The following is a 21,634-nucleotide window of genomic DNA, read 5'->3' as shown; positions in this document are numbered from 1 at the left end:
TCACAATTGTGAATATATATGTGGAATAAATTCCTAGGAATGAAAATGCTGGGTCAAATACTGCTTCAGGAAGAGGCAGTAGACACAGTTGGTAGTTTAGCAGTGAAAAAAATTAAAGATTCTAATCCTATCTTCAGTTATTACTGACATAATCATGTAATAATGCCATATTACCTGCAAACCAAGCTCTGCTTGCTGAAGCTGTCACAACTGGACTATTTGGGAAGGATGGAGTCAATGCAGGTTGGAGACTTAAAAGATCACAATATGAGGCACACTGGAGAATAAATAGAATTACATATATTCTACCTAGCTAAACTTACATTTCTTTGATTTATCCATCTATCCATCCATCTCTCCAACTATATACTAACTATACGTCTATCTGTGATAAAGATAATTAAGAAATAGTCAATGGGCTTGTGGTCTAAGAGAAGGTGATAATATAAATAGATTACAATCAATACAACCTTAAAAAGTCTAATGAATTAATATTACATGACCTTTGTAGTGATTGTGGACAATATAGAAAAATACAAACAAGAAAACTGAAATCAGCCATAATTGTTACACTCACAAATAGCTAAGCCTGGGTACAGTGGTTCACGCCTGCAATCCCAGCACTTTGTGAGGCTGAGGGCAGCGGATCACCTGAGATCAGGAGTTTGAGACCAGCCTGACCAACATGGTGAAACCCCGTCTCTACTAAAAATACAAAAATTAGCAGGGTGTGGTGGCGTGTGCCTGTAATTCCAGCTACTGGGGAGGCTGAGGCAGGAGAATCACTTGAACCCAGGTGGTGGAGATTGCAGTGAGCCGAGATCACGCCACTCCACTACAGCCTGGGCGACAGAGTGAGACTCTGTCTAAAAAAAAAAAGAAAGAAAAAGAAAAAAGAAATAGCTAATGTGAACAGTTTGGGGTGACATACTTCAAATTTTGTATTATTCAGTTTATATATATATGCACATATAGCAGAGTACATATATGTGTATGTGTAGATAGATGTGTATATCTATACACATGTCTTGAATGTTACTATGTGTTCTATTTCATGAATGAGCACTTTGACATGTCATTAAATAATTTTCTATAATAATAGTTATTCTCACTAGGGGAGCCCCTAGGGGAAGGAATCAAATTCTTGAATATTCCCATCCCAATCTCTGACTTTGCAAATCATTCAGTGTAATAAAAGATGTTCCTTTGTGAAGCATATCATCCTGTGAAGAATGTGGAATCCCACGAAAGACTGAAAACTTCGGTCCCATATCATCATTTAAAATAGCTGAATAGTATTCCATCATATTCATAGCCCATAATTTATTTAGTCGATCACATATTATTTAAGATGCAGAAAATTATCTAGAGGGAAACAAAATTAACCTACATTAAGACATTATTAACTTACCCGTAAGGAGGTAAAGTGTCATTTTTCTCTTCCAAAGAAGCTAAATGTTGTTTTAGTACTTCAAGTAAACCGTGGGGTACCTAAAAAAGTTATTATGAGCAAAAATTAAGGTGCCTCATTAAAGCTAAAATTGCTACATGTAAATTCATTATTAAAAGTAGCATCTTGGTATCAAATCAGATTTTCAAACTATGATCTAAAACACATTGTTAGGCTAGGTGCAGTGGTTCACACTTGTAATCCCAACACTTTGGGAGGCCAAGGCAGGAGGATTGTTTGAGTCCAGGAGTTTGAGACTAGTCTGGGCAACAGTGAGACCTCATCTCTACAAAAAATAGAAAAATTATCCGGGCATGATGACGCACACCTGTAGTCCCAACTACTTGGAAGGCTGAGGTGGGAGAATCACCTAAGTCCGCAGAAGTCAAGGTTGCAGTGAGCTGTGATTGATCCACTGCACTGTAGCCTGGGCCACTGAGTGAAACCCTCTCTCAAAAAAATAAAATACGTTTTTAAAAACAAAAAAAAAAAAGTTTCTTAAAATGATCAAAAAACTGCTAAAATATTTATCTCCTCAGAAGACATTGGGCTTCCAACGATCTCATTAACAATAAGCTTTATTTTCACCAAGGCACTAATTTTCATTAACATTACGGATTTCATTCCTGTATATGTTTATGTCTGTTTCCCTGCAATAGACTACAAGCTCCATGAAGACAGGGATTTTGTCTGTTTTGTCCACTGATGAATCTTAAGTGCCTGGCACATAGTAAGTGCTTAATTAATATTTGCTGAATGAATGTGGATGTATATTTTTATTCTGTTTCCATCAAAAATAGACTAGAGGACTAGATTGCAGCTCCCAGGTGGACAGACAGAGCAGTGTGAGACTCTGCATTGTGAACTTTTGCTCCAGAACTACTGAAGGAATCAATTAGGAAAGCCGAGAGAACCCACAGACCCTCTGAAGGAAGTGGATTGCTCCTGCAGGACCCAGGAGACACCCTGAATACTGTGACTGCCCAAGCTGAACACACACCCTCACTGGGGAACCTGAAGGTCTAGATCACAGGAGAAGATTCTGACTTTACTTGAAGCTAAGTCAATTTAGAGAGCTGAACAAAATACAGGGGTAGAGGAAACAGCAGAAAAAACCCTACGAGCTCACTGGGTTCCCTGGGAAACCATTTCTGCTTTGTCTCATACGGATCCTTGGGGAGGACTAGCAGAGGTACTGGGAAAAGGAAACCTCCAGCTGAACTTTGTAAAAATTCCAACTGATCGTGAAGTCTCCTGGCCAGAACTCAGGGGAGGGCATAAATCCAGTGTACACACTCCACAGGCGGGGAGGCACAAAAGCCATCCTTGCTGTCGTAGCTGGGAGGCTGGTAGCCTGGGGCAAGTTCTCAGCCCTGCTCGCCCACTCCCTGGAAACAGACTTGGTGCCTTTGGTGGGGGCACAGTGGGAGTTAGATGGGCGTTTGGGGTTGTTTGGGAGCTGGGTAAGGTCTGTGACTGCCAGCTCTCCCCCACTTCCCTGACAACCTACATGACACAGCAGAGGCAGCCATAATCCTCCTGGGAAGATAACTCCATTGACCTGAGAACCACACTCCCATCCCCCACATAGCCACAGCAAGACTCGCCCAAGGAGAGTCTGAGCTTAGACACACCTAATCCTGCCCCCAACTGATAGTCCTTCCCAACCCACCCTGGTAGCTGAAGACAAAGGTCATATTCTCTTGGGAGTCGTAGGTCCTCGCCCACCACCTATTCCTCCCTATACTACCACAGCTGATGCACTCTTAAAAGCACCACTTCCTGGCAGAAGGCCAACCAGCACAAAAACAGTGCATGAAACAACCAAAACTAAGGGCCCCCACAGAGTCCATTTTTCCCCGCTGCCACCTCCACTGGAGGAGGCGCTGGTATCCACAGCTGAGAGACCTGCAGACAGTTCGCATCACAGGACTCTGTGCAGACAACCCCCAGTACCAGCCCAGAGTCTGGTAGACATGCTGGGTGGCTAGATCCAGAAGAGAGAACAATCACTATAGCCTGGCTCTCAGGAAGCCACATCCCTAAGAAAAGAGGGGGAGTACTAACTACATCAAGGGAACACCCCGTGGGACAAAAGAATCTTAACAGTAGCCTTGAGCCCCTCTGACATAGCCTACCCAAATGAGAAGAAACCAGAAAAACAATTCTGGTAATATGACAAAACAAGGTCCTTCAACACCCCCTAAAAAAATCACACTAGCTCACCAGCAATGGATCCAAACCAAGAAGAAATCCCTGATTTACTTGAAAAAGAATTCAGAAGGTCAGTTATTAAGCTAATTAGGGAGGCACCAGGGAAAGGTGAAGTCCAATTTAAGGATATCAAAAAATGCTACAAGAAATGAGGGGAGAAATCTTCAGTGAAATAGATAGCATAAATAAAAAATAATCAAAACTTCAGGAAATAATGAATGCACTTAGAGAAATGCAAAATGCTCTGGAAAGTCTCAGCAACAGAATTGAATAAGCAGAAGAAAGAACTTCAGAGCTCAAAGACAAGGTTTTCAAATTAACCCAATCCAACAAAGACAAAGAAAAAAGAATAAGAAAATATGAACAAAGCCTCCAAGAACTCTGGGATTATGTTAAATAACCAAACCTAAGAATAATTGGCATTCATGAGGAAGAAGAGAAATCTAAAAGTTTGGAAAATGTATTTGGGGGGTCTCTAGCAAGGTCCCTGACCTTGCTAGAGACCTAGACATCCAAATACAAAAAGCTCAAAGAACACCTGGGAAATTCATCACAAAAAGATAATCGCCTAGGCACATTATCATCAGGTTATCTAAAGTTAAGATGAAGGAAACAATCTTAAGAGCTGTGAGGCAAAAGCACCAGGTAACATAGAAAGGAAAACTTGTCAGATCAACAGCAGATTTCTTGGCAGAAACCCTACAAGCTAAAAGGGATTGGGGCCCTATATTCAGTCTCCTTAAACAAAACAATTATCTACCAAGAATTTTGTATCCAGTGAAACTAAGCTTCATAAATGAAGGAAAAATACAGTTATTTTCAGACAAACAAATGCTGAGAGAATTTGCCACTACTAAGCCAGCACTACAAGAACTGCTAAAAGGAGCTCTAAATCTTGAAACGAATCCTGGGAACACATCAAAACAGAACTTCTTTAAAGCATAAATCCCACAGGACCTATAAAACAAAAATGCAATTAAAAAAAAGATATACACACAACAAATAGCACGATGAGTAGAATAGTACCTTGCATCTCAATACTAACGTTAAATGTAAATGGCCTAAATGTTCCACTTAAAAGATACAGAATTGCAGAGTGAATAAGAATTCACCAACCACCCATCTGCTGCCTTCAAGAGACCCACCTAACACGTAAGGACTCACATAAACTTAAGGTAAAGGGGTGGAAAAAGACATTCCATGCAAATGGACACCAAAAGCAAGCAGGAGTAGCTATTCTTATAAAAAACAAAACAAACTTTAAAGCAAGAGCAGTTAAAAAAGACAAAGAGGGACATTATATAATGATAAAAGGACTAGTTCAACAGGAAAATATCACAATCCTAAATATATATGCACCTAACACTGGAGCTCCCAAATTTAGAAAACAATTACCACTAAACCTAAGAAATGAGATAGGTAGCAACACAATAATAGTGGGGGACTTCAATATTCCACTAACAGCACTAGACAGGTCATCAAGACAGAAAGTCAACAAAGAAACAAGAGGTTTAAACTATACCCTGGAACAAACGGACTTAACAGATATTTACAGAACATTCTACCCAACAACTGCAGAATATACATTCTATTCATCAGCTCATGGAACTTTCTCCAAGATAGACCATATGATATGCCACAAAACAAGTCTCAATAAATTTAAGAAAATTGAAATTAGATCAAGTAGTCTCTCAGGCCACAGTGGAATAAAGCTGGAAATCAGCTCCAAAAATGAACCTTCAAAATCATGCAAATACGTGAAAATTAAATAACCTGTTCCTGAATGATCATTGAGTCAACAACGAAATCAAGATTGAAATTTAAAAATTCTTTGAACTGAAAGACAATAGCGACACAACCTATCCAAACCTCTGGGATACAGCAAATGCAGTGCTAAGAGGAAAGTTCATAGACCTAAATGCCTGCATCAAAAAGCCCGAAAGAGCACAAAGAGACAATCTAAGGTCACACCTTAAGGAACTAGAGAAACAAGAACAATCCAAACCCAACTCCAGCAGCAGAAAGGAAATAACCAAGATCAGAGCAGAACTAAATGAAATTGACACCAAAAAAATGCAAAAGATAAATGAAACAAAAAGCTTGTTCTGGAAAAGATAAATAAAATTGATAGACCATTAGCAAGACTAACCAAGAAAACAAGAAAGAAAATTCAAATAAGCTCAATTAGAAACAAAATGGGAGACATTACAACTGACACCACAGAAATACAAAAGATAATTCAAAGCTACTATGAACACCTTTACACTTATAAACTAGAAAACATAGAGAAGATGGATAAATTCCTGGAAAGATACAACCCTCCTTGCTTAAATCAGGAAGAATTACATACCCTGAACAGACCAATAACAAGCAGCAAGATTGAAATGGTAATTTTAAAAAATTACCAACAAAAAAAGTCCAGGACCAGATGAATTCACAGCTGAATTCTACTAGACACTCAAAAAAGAATTGGTACCAATGCTATTGACACTATTCCACAAGATAGAGAAAGAGGGAATCCTCCCTAAATCATTCTATGAAGCCAGTATCACCTTAATACCAAAACCAAGAAAGGACATAACCAAAAAAGAAAACTACACACCAATATCCTTGATGAACATAGATGCAAAAATCATTAGCAAAATACTAGCCAACTGAATCCAACAACATATCAAAAAGATAATCTACCATGATCAAGTGGGTTTCATACCAGGGATGCAGGGATGGTTTAACATATGCAAGTCAATAAATGTGATACAGCACATAAACAGAATTAAAAACAAAAATCATACGATCATCTCAATAGATGCAGAAAAAGCATTTGACAAAATCCAGCATCACTTTATGATAAAAACCCTCAGCAAAATTGGCAAACAAGGGACACACCTCAATGTAATAAAAGCCATCTATGACAAACCCACAGCCAACATAGTACTGAATGGGGAAAAGCTGAAAGCACTCCCTCTGAGAACCAGAACAAGACAAGGATGCCCACTCTCACCACTTCTATTCAACATAGTACTGGAAGTTCTAGCCAGAGCAATCAGACAAGAGAAAAAAATAAAGAGCATCCAAATTGGTAAAGAGGAAGTCGAACTGTTGCTATCTGCTAATGATATGTTGGTATAATGAGAAAACCCTAAAACTCCTCCAAAAAGCTCCTAGAACTGATAAAAGAATTCAGCAAAGTTTCAGGATACAAAATTAATGTACACAAATCAGTAGCTCCCCCATACACCAACAGTGACCAAGCTGAGAATCAAATCAAGAACTCAACTCCTTTTACAATAGCTGCAAAAATATAAAATACTTAGGAATATACCTAACCAAGCAGGTGAAAGACCTCTACAAGGAAAACTACAAAACACTCCTGAAAGAAATCACAGATGACACAAACAAATGGAAACACATCTCATGCTCATGGATGGGTATAATCAATATTGTGAAAATGACCATACTGCCAAAAGCAATTACAAGTTCAATACAATTCCCATCAAAATGCTACCATCATTCTTCACAGAACTAGAAAAAAAAAATCCTAAAATTCATATGGAACCAAAAAAGAGCCTGCATAGCCAAAACAAGACCAAGCAAAAAGAACAAATCTGGAGGCATCACATTACCTGACTTCAAACTATACTATAAGGCCATAGTCACCAAAACAGTATGGTACCGGTATAAAAATACACGCATAGACCAATGGAACAGAATAGAGAACCCAGAAATAAAGCCAAATGCTTACAGTCAACTGATCTTTGACAAAGCGAACAAAAGCATAAAGTGGGGAAAGGACACCCTTTTCAAAAAATGGTGCTGGGATAACTGACTAGCCACATGTAAGAGAATGAAACTGGATGCTCCTCTCTCACCTTATATAAAAATCAACGCAAGATGGATCAAAGACTTACACCTAGGACCTGAGTCTATAAAAATTCTAGAAGATAACGTCAGAAAAACCCTTCTAGACATCGGCTTAAGCAAGGATTTCATGACCAAGAACCCAAAAGCAAATGCAATAAAAGCAAAGATAAATATCTGGGACTTAATCAAATGAAAGAGCTTTCGAACGGTAAAAGGAACAGTCAGCAGAGTAAACAGACAACCCACAGAGTGGGAGAAAATCTTCACAATCTATACATCTGACAAAGGACTAATATCCAGAATCTGCAATGAACTCAAACGAATTATCAAGAAAAAAAAAAAAAAACAATCCCATCAAAAAGTTGTCTAGGGACATGAATAAACAATTCTCAAAAGAAGATATACAAATGGACAACAAACATATGGAAAAATGCTCAGCATCACTAATTATCAGGGAAATGTCCATCAAAACCATAATGAAATACCACCTTACTCCTGTAAGAATGGCCATAATAAAAAAATAATAGATGTTGGCATGGATGAGGTGAAAAGGGAACACTTCTACACTGCTGGTGGGAATGTAAACTAGTACAACCACTATGGAAAACAGTGTGGAGATTCCTTAATGAACTAAAAGCAGAACTATCATCTGATCCAGCAATCCCACTACGGGGCATCTACCCAGAGGAAAAGAAGTCATTATACGAAAAAGATACTTGCTCATGCATGTTTATAGCAGCACAATTCGCAACTGCAAAAATGTTGATCCAACCCAAATGCCCATCAATCAACGAGCGGATAAAGAAACTGTGGTATAGATATACGATGGAATACTACTCAGCCATAAAAAGGAATAAATTAACAGTATTTGCAGTGACCTGGATGGGATTGGAGACCATTATTCTAAGTGAAGCAACTCAGGAATGTAAAACCAAACATTGTATGTTCTCACTAACAAGTGGAGTTAAGCTATCAGGATGCAAAGGCATAAAAATGATACAATGGACTTTGGGGACTTGAGAGAAAGGGTGGGAAGGAGGTGAGGGATAAAAGACTACAAACTGGGTTCAGTGTATACTGCTTGGGAGAGACGTGCACTAAAATCTCACAAATCACCACTAAAGAACTTACTCATGTAACCAAATACCACCTCTTCCCCAAAAACCTATGAGGAAAAAAAATCTTTTAAATAGAAACAGTAGACTCCATCTTATATAAGACCAATTCCTCACCAGGATTCTATATTCCACCAACTTCCGTGAACCATTCACTGATTCTTTGTTCAAGAAATATTTATGATAATTTACCATAAGAAATTGGGATATAACCATAAGCACAAACAACTTGATCCCAAGCTTCATAAGATTACAGTCTACAGATAAGGAGAAGATATATCAAACAATCACACAAATAAATGTAAAGTCATTTTAAGTTATAAATGGTAGCATGAAAGAGAGGTACACAATACTCAGTGTTGAAGCAGGGGAATCTAACCAAGTCAGGGAAGTCCGGGAAGCAAGCCCTCCTGAAGAAAGTAATAGTTTGTGATGTGTATACTTATCCTTATGAAGGATAGTTCAGGAATAAGTAGTAGGTCAGTATGGAAAGAAAGAGCATTGTAGACAGAGGAATAACATGTGCAAAGGCCCTGGGGAAGGCATATGGCACAGATGAACCCTGTTGCTAGAGCAGAAAGAGCAGAGGGGAGAGTAAGGGAGATGAAGCTGGAGAGTAGGCAAGGATTCAACAATGCAGGAGCTTAAATTAAAAGCAATGGTGAGGAGCTTGCACTTTGTCCTAAGAATCCTGGGAGACCTTCGAGGGCTTTTAAGTGAGAAGTGAAATGACTAGATCTCTATTTTGGATGTTATCAGATCTGCATTCTGGATGCACTGCGTAAAACAAACAGCAGGGGGCAGAGTATATGGAGACAGACTGGTTGGAAGGTGAGAGAGGATGGAAGTTGAAGCTAAAATGCAGAAAAGAGGAGGCATTGCAGACAAAGTCGTTAGGATTCAGTGTTGGATTGTAAGGGGAGTTGAGGGAGAGAGAGTATCAAGGATGAGAAGGGTACACAGAATGAGAAGCAGATCTGGGGGGAAGATGGGTGATATAAACTGCTGAGCTAGCAGTGGGAGAAGCGTTTAATGAACTACTTACAGAGGTGTGGACAGAGCTAAGGAACAATTCTGAGAGAATAAATAACAAAAGTTGTCAGTATTTGAATAATGTTGGAAACATTTTATTCCGTCTGATTTGCTTTGGGACAATTCACTGCCAGCTATAAATTTGTGGAAACACTGCCCCACAATCTTAGCAGACAAGATTGGCAGAAAATCGCTTAGAAACACTGAAAACATGTGACAAAGGGCTTTCCGTGAAAAGGGTGGATGTGAAGCAGTAAGGACCCCCTTCGTGAAGCACGCAGTCACCCTCCAGCCACCAGAACCACAGGAACGAGGTGGTAACTGAGGGAAAACACATCTAGGCACACGTCACGGTGGCACCTTCCAGCAGGTCCCCAGGGTTGTGCCCCTGGAGCTCTGACAAAGAGTGTGGCCCGGAAATGTTATGTTTGGACTGCGAGTTTTGGTGAAAAATAACAATGCATCAGGTTGCAGACAAAGCAGACCCTGCTATGTGCGTTTATGGGAGCCACGCCCAACAGGAACCACAGGGAATGATCCAGAGGAGAGCGACGGACAGACACAAAGAGACACACCAGAGAGAGGCTCTCAGGAGGAGGCTCTGTGGCCTCCAGACCATGTCAAAGCCAAGGCAGAAAGGATGAACTGAGGAAAGGAGGAAAATTTCCTCTTAAGGAAGGTAAAATCCAGAAGGGATCCCTAAAATGGTGAGCAGTTTAAACCTAGCAGTTTTGCATTAATTCACATAAAGTGTAATGAAAACTGTTAAGACACACAAGGAGAGACTGGCCAATCTACAGTCACAGAGGAAGACCCTTCACGCCCCTTCACAGGATCTCGCAGCAGACTGGCTGAAAAGTATCCTTGAAACTGCAAACCTCTCTCAAGGAGACCCACTGAGTTGGGCAAAGGTGGGGCTGACTTAATTCTCGCCTCCCTGCTCTCCCACGTAGCCCTGCGTTTCACTCCATTCCAGGCTTTCTGGGACACCCGAGAAAGCGTGTAGTCCAGGGAGCACGTCTGCCAACTGAAGGCCTTGACAAATGACTTTCTGTACTGGCCGAGGCCAGGGCCCAGCGTACTGATAAGGAAGCTCTTCCAGAAAAAGAGTTGATTTACAGAGGAGTGAATCTGCATGAAAGTTTACCAACAAGATCCCTGCCCGCCTTTTGCAAGCATCTACTTCATTTTTGATCTCAGGGAGACCAGAGCTGAGGTAAGGAGGAGGGTGGACTGGTGGGAAATGTGGCCCTCCACTCAGGTACTCCTCCTGGCAAATGTCCCTTACAGCGCAAGCCACAGGTGCTGGTCAATTAATGCTCATCTGTATCCTGACCAAGGCTGAGACTGTGGTTCCCAGCAAAGGTCCCCTCGCTGCCCCCACCACTTCCCTTAGGGAAGAAATGTCAATGTAGAAAAAAATCAGAGGGCTACATATAACGTAGATATCTAGTGATTCTTCATGTGTAATTTTTGTTCAGTCTTTTTCGGGAACTCAGGGGCCGGAATTGTGTCTCATTCATTATAACTGAAAAGGAGTCAAGCATGTCTATGAATGCATGTTGATTGAAATCAACTGGTTATGTCGCCATGAGGCAATGAAACTCTACTCACCTACTAACCCAGATATTCTCATTGTCTCTCTCTCTTCCCACCACTGGTCATCTGAAACTTCTCATTCAGGAAGCCATGCATTATTTCACCCAACAGTGGTTCCCATTGTGGACCACTTTGTGGGATTTCAGGGCTACGTGCAAGCTGCCTTTGTACTTGTCTGCACATGAAGGAATATTTGTGCTGTGTATACTTGAGAGAACACATTCCTTTCCTTCAAAGACTTATAAGCCATCAGCCAAAACCTCCCTGTTTCTCTGCCACTAAACTTAACATTTTATTTGCATCTGCAACCATCCTCTCTCCCCTACATCTTCATCTTCTCTCTCTTCACAGGCTTCTTCACATATACATGACTGCCACATGAACCAGGCACTGTCTGAGCATTCCACATGTGTTATCTCAGATAATCCTTCATTCTTCTAGTCCCAACCAAGACAGGTCTGCCACACCAGTCCCTGATATATAGGATGGGGACAGCTGGGGGATGGCTGTGAAAGTCCTGAGTCTCCAGATTTTCCAGAAACCTCTGAGCCTCCTTTGTTGCAGATGATACAGAGGCCTCTACTCCACAAGTTACAAGCCCCATCAGGATCTGCTCCCACCTCCATTCCTGTCCTCTAGGCCTATGACTATAGTTAAGTCACAGCAAAACTCAGCTAGGGGCATGCCTCTGATATAGCCCCCAATCACCCTCCAAGCAAAATAGTAGATTCAAAAACAAAACAAAACAAAACAAACAACAACAACAAAAAAAACCACAGGACTACCTCCCAAGAGGATGGCAGAAATTAGCACAAATCTAAATAGTAGAAAGGATTATATTAGTGGTGATAGTCCCCATTCCCCATCAAAACCAGTTGGGTTCTGGAGATTAACAATTACAGCAAAATCAATCAAGTAGTAGCCCAATTGTAGCCACTATGCCAGCCATGATAGTTTCTTTGGTAGAGGTAGAGTTAATGCAGCTTTAGGTACATGGTATGTGGCTGCTGGTTTGGTGACTGTATTGCTTTCTATCACCATCAGAAGTGTGACTCAGAAAGAGTACACAGGCACATGGAATGAACAGCACTTTATATTTTCAGTTTTGTACCCATAGCTGTGTTAACTCTCTCATCTTCTGTCATAATAAAGTTAGAAGTCTAGACCATCTGGTCACTCCTCAGAACATGAAATTGATCCACCGTATCCATGATGTCACGCTCACAGGATCAGATGAGCAGGCAGTAGGCAATATAGTGAAAGATACATGCAGTCTACATTCTTTTCACACTGATAAAATTTGGATGTGATGTCCTGGTATGCCTCTGACCACTGGAACCCCCCAAAGGATACATGATACCGCGTAGGCTTCTTTGGGCTCTGGAGACAGCATATTCCCAAAGGAGGGAAAACAGCTGTCACCCATACCCCAGGTGGCCTAAATTTTAGACCTGCCACCTAAATTTGGGGGCCCAGAGCAGGAAAGCGCTCTGTAGTAGGTCCAGGCTGGGTCAGAAGCCCTGCTCCTCAGGCCCCATGGTACGTCTGGGTTGGAGCACAGGCAGGTCCAGAGGGCTAAGTAGGATGCACAAGCAGGTTGCCTGAGGCCCATCTTGTCCACACCTCCAGCACTGCCACTTCTACCTCAGGTCACACCTGTGCCCATGAGGGGATCCCTGAGAACTTGTTGCTGAGGAAGAAAAAAGCCTGAGCTCATTTGATTCTTACAACACTACTATGAGCCAGGTGGTGCATCACACCCATTTTGCAGTTGCAGAAATGAGGAACAGAGAATGGAAATGAGTTGATTGAGACCATATACCTGAAAGGTGAACAAGGCAGCCCTCAAACCTAAGTTCATTATTCCAAATACCCTGCTGTTTCTACTGATAATATTACAAGCATGGTCTAGTAGTTATACACACACACACACACACACACACACACAATAAGCACACATATATATGTTACTTATGGAGAAATGAAAATGCACACACATAAGTATATCGCAAAGGATGGAGAGTCTCAGATGATGATTAATATAATAAACACATAAACAAAGACAAAAACATCACTTAAATACATAGGAGAGATACACTGACCTGAGTAATACATGGAATGTTGCTCTGGTCAATTCCAACTTGCTGAAATAAAAAATGCGGGTGAAAGTACACATTACAGCAGAGAGTGGCAACAACAAAAATGTAACTGAGAGACCATTGTGTGCATGAAAGAGAAAATACCCCAAGAGTATGATGTCTTCCTGGGCTGGTACTTTACGAGGCTAAAGTATGCCTTGCACACTTAAGTACACCCTTATATTTGTCCTAAGGATAGACTTTGTTATTATTATTATTATTATTATACTTTAAGCTCTGGGATACATGTGCAGAAAGTGCAGGTTTGTTACATAGGTATACACGTGCCATGGTGGTTTGTTGCACCCATCAACCCGTCATCTACATTAGGTATTTCTCCTAATGCTGTCCCTCCCCTAACCCCTCACACCCTGACAGGCCCCAGCATGTGATGTTCCCCTCCCTGTGTCCATGTGTTCTCATTGTTCAACTCCCACTTATGAGTGAGAATATGTGGTGTTTGGTTTTCTCTTCTTGTGTTAGTTTGCTGAGAATGATGGTTTCCAGCTTACTGAGTTTTTGCTGATTTGAGAAGAGCTAAGCTGTATTTTGGATATCATACAAATGTGTTCTAATTTTTCAAGTAGTCAGAAGTCAGCCGTTATTCATATTGTCATTCTCCCATGGATAATATGTCTTTGTTCTCTTTGGTTTTCAGAAGCTTGACTATCACTCGCCTCCATGTGGTTCTCCTTGTATTTATCCTGCTTGGGTTCCTCTGAGTGTCAGAGAGAACACAGGGCTCACCTCAAGTGTTTCTGTCACTGACCACAAACCTACCTATTGTTCACTACCTAAAAAGACTTATGTCATATATATTTTGGTCTACTTTTAGAGTTGTTTCTGGTGGGAGGGTTATCTTTATGGCTGCAAACAGAAGTCCTTGTAAGATTGCTTTTGAGTGCAAGTGCATTGGATAATACATGTTTTAGTTTTACTGTTTACAAAGTAGTTAAAACAACTACCAATTACTGTGTGTTTGTGTGGTTATGGTGGTGGAGGGAAGAGGTATAGTTTCAACTGATACTAAATTATTGCAAAAAAAGAAACACCGTAAGTAGAAATGGATTTCTGTACCTCTGCAACTTTCAGAAACTGTGTCAATTTGGTTGTTCCTCCAAGGAACTTGATGTAAATATCCAAACTTTCCCTGCATTGGTTCTGCCTCATGTCAAAATATTTGTCTAAAAATAGAAAAAAATTACCATAAAGGAGCCAATATCTTAGCAATTTTCAAGTTTTACTCCATTCTGATTATTCTATTTTAAGCTAATTCTGCATATGAATTTAACCTGTTCAAAACAATTATAATTTTAATCAAGTTATTTTCTGTTTTAATAACAAAGAAATAGCACTGCTCAATCCCCATAATCAACAAATTTTTATGGAGTAACTACCGTATACCAAATACTGGTGCTGGGTATGTGGAATTTAATAGCATGCACAGATAGTTTAGATTTTAATTTCAACGACTTCTAGTCTATAGTCTTTTTGATTAATACAAAGCTCTGCAACCCTCTGAGGGAAAGGGCTGTGTTTCCTACTCTCTTATAACTCTACAAATGTATAATACTATGTATTTCTTCAGTATAAGAAAAGTTATCAAATTCCCGTCAATAAAGTTTAGAGAATAATTGCAGCTAAATGAATCATTCATTAGGGCTAAATGATGACAGCAATTTCCTGAAAAGTCTAAAAATATATGCTTGTATATCATCAATAACAATTACTTATGTTATAGGCTTTACCTTCTTAGGAAAGTCAAAACTGTTATTTGACCTTGGTGGAAATGGACCTTATTAACATATAATGAATAAACATGACAACCTAGGTTGATTCCCTGACAAATTTCCCAGAAAAATCAGTTAGCACTTACATAAAAGTGGAAAAGTTTTGTGGCTAACTAGCCAAATAATGTTTAACCAATGAAGCAATATGATATCTGTATTTAAAAGTATACATGACCCTGCAAAGATTTTCTATTTTGTATCTAAAGCAAATGTGAGTCTAAATGTAGAGATAAGGGATTTTTACAAATAAATTATTTTACCATCTTACGCTTTAAAAAGTAATCATTTAAAAAGTTTATTCTTTATCCTACCTAGCAGATTAAGGATCCCTTCATTATAAGCTGCAAAGAGACGAAGAGAATCTTTAAAGAGGAGCATAAAAGCAGCATGTATTATACCATTAGTGAGTTCATCAGGATTTGCCTGAAAATTAAATAAAAAGAGTAACCAATTAACACCACAGCTAGAAAATTATTTCTCCCACCTGGAGTTACAGGATGCTATTTACTATATTTTTAAACAAAATTTATAAAGCTCTTACATTAAAACTAAGAAGAGCATTAAACTGGGTTTGAATAACTGGAAGTGTGTTTAGCAGTTCTTCAGTATTCATAGTTCTTATCACACCATCTGTCCTATAAAAGATAAAAGAAAATCATGAACCTCAATAACTAAGAGTTTGAGAAGCACTGTGACATCAGCATCTTGAAATAGGGCTGTTTTTGACAAACTACAAAGCAGACCACATGTAAGTCCAGTACTTCTTGCTTACAAACTAATGATATTTACTGACCCTCTCTTGGTTTTTGTGATGTCAGATGAGATCATTCTATATGCAAGTGACTTTTCATTCAAGTACCTGCTGTATCGTCTGATGAAGGTTGACATAGTATAGCCTAAAAATGAGATATTTTTATTATTTCCAATTAAACCAACAGTAGCTTTTTACAATACGTTAATAAATGCAAAGACTTATTCCATATTCACCTGTATACCTCAATAATATCTTTGAAGCACAAAAGCTAGAATGGCCTTTATTAATCACCTATTCCAACATTCTTCAAGCTTTCTGTTAAAGTTTAATTTTTATTTCCTTAGAGCCTAGATATCATCCCTTAATGGGCTATTGATGGTGATATTCCTGAACAGATGAAATAATTGAACTGTATCAGCTCCTTTGACATTTTCACAGAAACTATTATAAATTGTTAGCATTTTCCTTACTCTCCTCATCCCACTGCCACCATCCCACCTCCTCTCTCCCTCCACTCAGCAAATGACCTGCCGCCTACTTCATAGAGAAAAAGGAGAAGGCGGCCATGGTAGAAACTCAACTAACCTCTACTCAACCTCCAAATGTATGCTGATTCCCCTTCAATTTATTCATTCATTAAACAATCGCTGAGTGCCTACTATAAGCCAGGCGATGTACTAAGTGCGGGAAGTTCAGCAGTGAAAAACAACAGACAAATATTCCTGCCCTCATAGGGCTTACATTTCAATGGGAAATGACAGACAATTACATAAAAAAAAAAAAAAAAAAGGGAACACAGAGACAGTCAGTGAGAAGGGGAAATAATAAACCCAGTCAGAGAACTGGTGTAAAGGTGCTGCAATTTTTGGTAGGCTGGACAAGGCTTCGCTGAGTAAAGACCTGTAGCTCTCATTAACTTTTCTGTCTCTAGCACATGACATATTCTGTTATTCTTAGTAAGCTCCAAAATATATGTTGTATCAATGAATTTGGGGATTATTTACATTCTTAAAATGTATAACACATCGCAGCCTTCATAATTTAGAACCTTTTTTTAACTAGGCATGATTTTCAGAATTTTTCCCTCCTTGGCATACGGAAATATTTCCATCAAAGAATCATCTTACCTTCTATGACACTTTTATCCAGGAAATTGTGTAAAGTGAACAAAGAGTTCCGACATGAAACATGTTTAATGAAACGCTGTCAAACAAATGTGTCAAATTCTAAAATTAGTTTCTGTACACACAAAAAGTTCATTAATGATTGTCATTATGAACGTATACTTAATTCTATCACACACCTTGTATCTATTTCAGGAGCATTGATTAAGTTGCACACAATCATATCCTGTGCTGGCCAACATAAGGATTTGCAGTGCTGCCAACTCTCCTCTGTTTATATACTCCCCAAATAAACAAGGAGTTAAACATTAAAGCTCATGTGAATACACACTGTTTCCCTCTAAGACTTTCTATCTAGCCATGCCCCACGCTTGATTTTGAGTAATTTTAAGTTACAGAAGTATGCAAATAATAATATGATACATCTGTGGACCCCACTACCTAGAAATGATAACTGCTAACTTTCTGACATACTTGCTTCAAGTCTATTTTTAAAATAAGAGAAAATAAATGGTTACAGATAAAACCGCATCCCCAAGATCCATTTCCTGCTTCTACCTAGAAGTAACTGGTATCATAATTTTAATGTGTTACCTTTACAGTCTATTTTCCTTATAGTTTCACATGTATTTGTTCCATGGACAAGTACTGTGTGTATTTTAAAATTTTTTACATAAGTAGTTTTGCACTCTAAGTGTCATTCTACAATTTGCTTCCTCTATTAGCATTGTTTTTGAGATCTAGCCTTGTTGGTATACAATCCCATTTAATGTAATACAGCATTTCATTGTATAACCACACTAAATTTTATCTGTTCTCTACTGATGGAAATTTAGGTGATTTCTAGTTTTTCATTATTATAAACATGATGTGAGAAGTGGATTTGCTGAGTCACTGGGATGGGCATTTTCAACTTTTTAAATGTGTCTCAATGTTCTCCTCTCCACAGTGATAAACTGCAGCAGCTACGTGTATCCACAGAGTATGTGAATTCCCATTACCTCAATGTCCTCCCAACTATTCATACTGTCAGAAATTTTAATTTTTGCTAATATGAGCATGTTTGCAGATGGTTATTAGACATTCTGGTTTCCTTTTGTATAAATCCTCTGTTCATTTCTTTTGCTCATTAGTCTATTGTAGTGCCTTTTTCTTACTAATTATGTATTCTGAATATTAACCTTTGGTCTATAGTATATATGTTGCAAATATCTTCTTTTAACTATGGTGCCTTTGCTACCCAAATGTCATAAGCATATTCTCCTACATTTTCTTCAATTTTATCTATTTTTTGAATTTAGATATTTCATCCACGTGGAATTTATTTTTGTATATGGAGTAATATAAGCATCTCATTCTATTTTTTCCATAGGGATGTTGTTTGTGCCAATAGGCTTTATTTTAAATTCTTTCCCCCATACTTTTCCCCACATGCTTACAGTCCTTTGTACTAAGGAAGGAAACGACTACCATTGGAATATACATCATGCTCACCTCATTTCCGTGCACCATGAGGTGGTGTACAGTAACCAGGGCTTTGAACACCACCACCCAGCTACTGCTCCTAGTTTTTTCAGAAAGAATATTAGCCAGATGTTCAACACTCATGTTAGTTTCATTGATGTACTGTATTAGATCTAAATGAGAGACAATGATAAGCATTAGAATACAGACTGAGAAATACTTTTCACAACCAAAATTGGTAATTTTAACTTAAGTACAGATGCAATCAAATGTTAGAGAAATGACATAGGGAACCCTCAAAAATATTTTCTTCATTACATGTATTACAATTTGCACTGTTATATGTCACATGATATTTAATGCTTTTAATTATCTTGCATACTTGATGAGGGCAGGGAATGAATCCATTTTGGTCCTCAAGGCCCAGCAAAGCAGATGGCACATAACAGGTTCTGGTCAATACTTATTAAATGAATGAACAGTACTGAAGAAGGTGACATACCCAAGATCATACAGGTAGTTAAATGGCAGGGCTGGGATTTGAAATTAGATTTGTTTGACCCTAGAGATCAAGCTATTAACCACTGTCACTGCTTCTCTCAAGAAAACTGTCATTCCATGAAGGTTCAGTTAGGAACTTTCTTTGTACTGTCACCCCATCTCTGACCCTTTTATCTGCATCCTGTATCCTTTTATTTATTGTTTCTATTTATTGAGTTCAGTAGCTCATAGCTTTGTACCTAGTTTATTGTGACAGCTTTTAAATTTCTGGTCTCATGCCTATAACCATTCATGAATTCATTTCATACAGCCCCTCAAAAGTTAAGTTTCGTAATTCGATTTTCACATTCAAGAACACGCAATGATTCCCTCCTTTTTACCAGTTCAAAATCCTCTTTGCTTTCAAAACTGTCTACAAACTATCATTATGCAACAACTTCATCCATGGTACTTATTAATTAATGAGCATTTCTTTAGGTTTTCAGAAGCCAATTCTGGCATATATTACATAAGTATCCAGGACTGTGTAATATATACAGAGACTCTAGTATGTGACCTGCTGAGAATAATGCTTAGCAAACATATATATATGAAATTAATCTCTGTTTAACTTAGTAACTTGCTGTAACACATGCACATTATCATGATGATAAGAAGATAAAACTTCAGAAGGCAAATACAGATTAAGTCAATGAATAGTTTAAGCAAAATACCAAAATAAAGGGGTGATCAAAAGAATGAGTTAGCTATGAAGGTTTCAATAGCAGTAAAATTTAATTATATTACCAATAACACACATTGTTTATGAAGTCACTGCTCACTATAAGCTCAAACAACAGGGAGTGGGGCTAGACTGGATAGATTGGGAGTCTATCCTTTGAGCAACGGGTCACTCTAGGAATCAAAAATCTTCCTCCTAGAAACATACACAGGGCACAAAAATTATGCCATGGACACTCTAAAGCCTATTCATGGACGTTAGGTTAGGAATACCTAAGGGAGAATCTATTCAATAGATTTTCCTTCAGAAGACTCGCTGAATGTTATAATTTATAAGAGCACTGGGGTGAACTTGGGAAAAGAAACCTTTCTAAGAAGCCTGGGTTATTATTCCACCCTCTTTGTCTCCTATCTTAGTTGAATAATTTCTAAATATTTTGGAATTTGGAGTTAAAAACACCAGAGGTCGCTTTGGGAGGCCGAGGCGGGCGGATCACCTGAGGTCAGGAGTTCAAGACCAGCCTGACCAACATGGAGAAACCCCGTCTCTACTGAAAATACCAAATTAGCTGGGCGTGGTGGCAGGCACCTGTAGTCCCAGCTAATCGTGAGGCTGAGGCAGGAGAGTCGCTCGAATCCGGGAGGCAGAGGTTACAGTGAGCAGAGATCGCCACTGCACTCCAGCCTGGGCAACACAGCGAGACTCTGTCTCAAATAAAAAAAGAAAACCACCAGAGGTTCCCTTCTGTGCTCAATCAAAGATTACTAGAAATGACAGTTCAAACTCCCCCTCCTGCAGGGACGTGGAAAAGGGGAGGGCATTGAGGTGAGTGGGAGGGGAGTAGGGGAAGGGGAGGGGAACAAGGTGCCGCCATTAGGAGGTTCTTCCCCACTCAGACTGCACTAGCGGCGTGGGCTGCCCATACCCGGCCTCCTACTCACCAGCCAGTTGTTTCGGCTCAGGCTCCGTGGGCTCATCGTTGGTTGCCCTGAGGGCAGCCTTGGATGCAGATAACCCCATGGGCGAGTCGCAGACTGCCAGTCACAAGGGTGATGGCGACAGAGTCCAGCCCCACCTCTTCCAGACCACAGAAGACCGCATCCCTGAGGAGGGTACTGGCATCCCTGGTGTTGGACGAGGAGCCCCAGGTGACGGAAGAAATGCCTGACCCTGCAGGGAGCCCTCACCAGGCGACCTTACTTCATGCAGCCTGACGCAGACATCCAGCATTATGAGGTGGGATTTGAACTGACGAGGAGCTCGGGCTCTGCAAGAATGCTGGGAAAGATGGCTGCCCGGCCCAAGAAGGCATGTACCACGAACTTGCTTGGTTTCTGAGGGCAAGTCCAGGTTTGGGGCAGGGCATCTCTAGAGGAGCTAGGGCACTTTGCATACTACATGGCACAGTAACAAAATAAACAACAACCATTAATGAACATTATGAGGAAGGGGGACATGTTGGGGACTCCACATGCAAGGTCGCGAGATCTTCAGGTCTTGGAAAGTTAGGTGATCCTGTGACAATACCTTGGAAATTCTTGATATGGCACTGTTAGGGAAGCTTCAGTCACACATTATCAGGGCTGTAGCCTGCATGAGGTCATGTCTTCCTACTCTTCAGGCAGCATCAAATCCACAAGTCCATAGAGTTGTTCATAGTATTTCTTTATTATCCTTTTAATATCTGTAGACTCTTTAGTGATGTTACTTCTCTCACTCTTCATATTGGTAATGTGTGTGTTTTTTTTTTCTCTTGATTGGTCTGCCTAAAGAGTTAATTGTGCTTTGGGAGGCCGAGATGGGCGGATCACGAGGTCAGGAGATCGAGACCATCCTGGCTAACACGGTGAAACCCCGTCTCTACTAAAAAA

General features: G+C 39.7%; 1 protein-coding gene across 1 annotated transcript in view; it reads left to right on the top strand.

Moving 5' to 3' along the window:
- The first annotated feature begins 10,784 nt into the window (after nt 1–10,784).
- The window catches only part of MTCP1 (mature T-cell proliferation 1), an 83,116-nt gene continuing 72,266 nt past the window's right edge, over nt 10,785–21,634 (top strand). The window contains exon 1 of the mRNA XM_011971950.1: nt 10,785–10,888. The gene's annotated coding sequence lies outside the window, so the exon portion shown is untranslated. The remainder of the gene's footprint in view (nt 10,889–21,634) is intronic.

This window comes from Mandrillus leucophaeus, unplaced genomic scaffold (assembly GCF_000951045.1).
Source record: "Mandrillus leucophaeus isolate KB7577 unplaced genomic scaffold, Mleu.le_1.0 Scaffold1251, whole genome shotgun sequence".
Taxonomy (NCBI): domain Eukaryota; kingdom Metazoa; phylum Chordata; class Mammalia; order Primates; family Cercopithecidae; genus Mandrillus; species Mandrillus leucophaeus.
This window is presented reverse-complemented; position numbering and strand designations above follow the sequence as displayed.